Source organism: Harpegnathos saltator, unplaced genomic scaffold (genome assembly GCF_003227715.2).
Source record: "Harpegnathos saltator strain DR-91 unplaced genomic scaffold, Hsal_v8.6 scaffold6, whole genome shotgun sequence".
Classification (NCBI taxonomy): Eukaryota; Metazoa; Arthropoda; class Insecta; order Hymenoptera; family Formicidae; genus Harpegnathos; species Harpegnathos saltator.
Window position 1 is genome coordinate 304,883 of NW_020230426.1, and position 4,202 is coordinate 309,084.

General features: G+C 40.8%; 1 long non-coding RNA gene across 1 annotated transcript; it reads right to left on the minus strand.

The window, feature by feature from the left end:
• Window positions 1–986: 986 nt before the first annotated feature.
• LOC112589772 (uncharacterized) lies at window positions 987–1,731 on the minus strand. The gene is made up of 3 exons (XR_003113773.1): window positions 1,453–1,731; window positions 1,219–1,363; window positions 987–1,031 (listed from the first exon to the last, which is right to left on the minus strand). It is a non-coding gene; the product is annotated as an uncharacterized LOC112589772 (long non-coding RNA).
• Window positions 1,732–4,202: the final 2,471 nt, after the last annotated feature.

Sequence of the window (4,202 nt, forward strand, 5' to 3'; positions counted from 1 at the left end):
ACTGCGCTCGCGACGCGAGAAATATTTACGATTCAACGTCGATCAATTAGCGGATTAGAAATGTCGATTTATCTCGGAACGGCTTCTGCGACTTTAATGAAAAACGGAATTAAACTCTCCCCGAGCTCCTTCAATAAATGTCTATCATGACGTGATAAATACCGGCACTTTACACACACACACATACACACATACACACACACACACACCCGCGACTTGATAAATTCGGGCACCTCGGGGACGCATTAGTGACTCGCGCGTAAAGTCGCGAACCGAAGAGCGATCGTGCCGTCCGCGAAATTCGCCAAAGGTACGCGCGGACGAAGTAATCGAGGATGGCGGAGATGGCAAGGGTGGCGAGGATAGCGTGACGTCCTCACGCACGACGGCTTCGCACAATCTCCTGCGGAGACAGCTCCGCAATTTCGCTACGAAGATTACTTCGCAATATCTTGGCGAAGCTTACTTTCATAATAATTACGCCAATTTAAGTCGACGATCCTTATGAAGGACGCGTATGAACGAAAACGAGAAACTTTTATTTATACTCGCGAGGATATTTTCCCTCAGAGTTTATTTATAATCATAACCGAGCAGTAATATATTTTTTCCGTTCGCTAAAATACTAGTAGATAATCACGAACCAACGCGATTAAATTGTCTAAATCAATTTGAATGTAAAATCGTTACGTTATAACGTCACTTCGTGACATTCCAAGTAAAAAAGTCCAATAAAAAGACGACTAACTGATGATCCGATTATCTCGCGAGCGAAACAATTGCAAATACAATTCGTTACGTTAATTTTCTTCTCGCGAGACTTTTCCAAAGTGTTCTGCTTATTTTTTCTCGCAGCAGAGCGTTTCGTCCAACAGCATACACACGTGTGTGCAAAATCTTACATCTACAGGTAATAGATTGTATTGATCCCGACGAAAGGAAAAAAAACCACCACTAAATATTTATAATTATTTCTCATTCACTCACCAAAACGCCTTGAAGTCAGAATCGGCCGCATTCTACTACCAACTCTAAAATGAAAGAGAAACACGATTTGATTAATCAGATTCAAGGAGTCAGTTTGACAAACAAGTGTGACATAAAGATGCGATTATACCAGCCTTCTGCGATCGTAATTCGAGTCGTTCTGACGATTATATCTCGATTTACGGCAGGAAGGGGTTAGGGAGAGAAATGCAACGAGATTGTGAGACTTACCTTCGAGCCGACTCTGCTCGGCCCGAATCGGATCCTCCGATACGGCGTCGTAGTCCACCGAAACTGCCGCGCCCTGCGCTAGGTTAAGTTAGGTTAGGTTAGGTTAGGTTGACTTCGGCCGTGAGTTGCGCTCGAAATAAAAGACCTGAGACACAAAAATTGGTCGTTTCCGATTAGAATTACAATGCTTCGATAATATTTTTGCTTCATTTTCATACAATGTGTGATGCTTACCCTGCAAATATAATATTACTCTCCGATATTATCGTTGCTCACGCTGATCGTCCCATGGTAATCGCGACGCGCGAACAAAGACTCGTATTCCTCTCGTGCTCGTAATCGTAATAGATTGAGGAAAATCAAGCAGAATTCGCACGGACCGATGCGACACACGCGTGTTTACTCGTCCACGTCAGGAATTGTTTTGATTTTACGGGCACTTAGCCGGGAGCGTTGAATGCCGCCGCGGCGAAGGTCGCGCGATCTATGGGACAACCACACACACTTTTGTTTACGCACTGCGTCTCTGTAGACAGAGACGTGCGTGTATACACATATATTATACCTCCAACTACGTGGAAAATTCGAGAAGTCGTTTCAAAAGTACGGCCTATAGTATTTCAATAACAGGCTGTCCTATCGGCACATTTTAGTCCGAGCTTGCGACATCTACAAGATATCGATGACTGATTAACCGTCCTTTACAATTCGGAAAATGGCCGCGATATATGTCGTATTAGGATTTTTTATTCAAATTAAAATTTTATATGTAGAATGTGCTATGAAACACCTAAGAAGAAAAATAATTTCAGAACGAGTGGAATCATTTAAATTTTAGAGGATTTCATTCTTATATATGCCCTTAAGAGGATTCCTCTAAAATTAACGAAAATATTAAAAACACATTATTCTTAAACTAAGAGAGATTATATATCATACGTATAATGCAAGTCTTATTGATTTTAATATAAATTTCCTCTTATGTACAGATTATTTAATCTTTTTTTAAGAAGATTATTATTTATTCTTACTGTACTTTATTCTTACTGGTTATACTCGTTCATTTGAACAAATTATTATAATGTATAGCGAAAAGTAGTACATATAGTAGTACATATAGATGTACTGTCTGGTGGCAGTTCTACAATAAGCAGACACGAATGAAATAAAATCATCATAACAAATAAATCTTCAATCAGTTTTGTTATGGACTTTATAGCTGTTCGTCATAACCAATTGTATAAAACATAGTTAAAAGAAAGAATATATTATTCAACTTCTTGCAATAGATTATAAACTGTATTTGATCAAATATGGGTAAGCATACATACTTTTTTAAAAACTGTTCCAAACCCATTTCTGACCCATGAGCATATGGTTATTTTTCCGCTCATGTCTGGATGTAGAGCATGACTGAACAAAAGAAACTGACGTTCAAATCAATATATTCCTCTTCATATGGAAGGAAAATTAATTGATATAAGAGGGAATCCTCTTGAAATAAGAGGAAAACAGAATGATATCTAATAAATTTTAGACGAGTGGTTCACTTTAATCGCTTTATCGAAAGAGGAATCCTTTTTCTGCAAAACGCTTTGCTTAGAATATGAGACTATGGGGAAAATCACTTTACAAATAGAATACTTTTTTGGGGTGAATTATTTGACGTTAACGCGCTGTCGGATATTCTTATACGATGGATATGATATTGCATGCTTTTTCTTCTTTTTCGAATTTTATCTGCGAGATCTCTTTCTTTCTTTTCGATTGGGACGATGCGGTACTTTGTAAATATAGCGCGACTGCCTAAACGCAGCATAAAAGTCGTTTTTCTTGACTATTACATTACGTTCGAGAGAAACAACGTTCCATGTAATAAGCAAGACATACCGTATGTGCGCCTGTTACTTCCGCTGGTTCAGTTCGTTATTTCGAATACCGTCGCGAAAGCCGTTAGCTGTGGACGAGCGCGCAAGAGCAACTCCGCGACGTTATTCCTGCAAAAATATTTGATCGAGCGGAATGCAGGCAGCCGCACAAAGTCCACCTTCAGCGTCTTCCGTAAACGACCTTATGTACTCGCCGGCCAATGTCTACTCTAGCTCTGTAGTTTTCTTTCACTTTGCTCTCTTTATCATCGGTGCTTTTGTTGCGAGAGATGCATGTAGAACAACTCGTCGTTTGCCTCTCCGTGGCTGGAACTGTTATTTTTATTCAACTTGGTAACACATGTGTATACATTTTTCCTTCCCTTCTTTTTCATTATTGCCAATTATTTGCGCAAGTCTTATGGAGAATTCCCGCAACGTGCCTCATCAGCTTTCGCTTCTCGCTCGTACCCGATTCAAGTAGATTCCACCCCGATCCAGATTTTGAGGTTAACGTATTTACGTTATCGTCGCCGCGCATCGTATCTCTTTGTCGTCTTGCTTAATACGTTGCCGCGAAAATGTGCGAAGATGGAAACAGCTTGCGGGAATTTTATCTCGAGGAGGAACGAATTAATGTTTTTGCATAAGATTATCCACCGCCGAGTTTATTGCTAATTGAGGCTCAACACTTAAAATGTGTCGTGACTCCGTCGACGTTATGCACCGTGCCATTTTTGTAATAATATTTCGCGGCCGTTCTTGCTCGAATCTCCCTCACGTAGATTCTGCAAAAGGTCGCGGCACACGAATGCGAGTAATCGCGGAATCTAAATTAGTTTTACCAGGCGGTAGATTAAAATTGATTAAACTGAGCGCGCGCGGGCGCGCGTGCGGCGCCAACATTATTATCCGCCATTCGCTGATGATACCACCCACCTTTGCAGAAACGCTCGACTTTGCGTTTGGCAAAAAAAAAAGAAAAAACACGCATCGAAGTTTCGCCTCGAGACTCGCGAGAGAGGAAGAGGGAGAAAGGGGCAAAGGGAGGCAGAGGGAAAGCAGCGATTTTCTAAATGCCAAATCGCCCGTAAAGTTCGACCGCACGTAATAGTA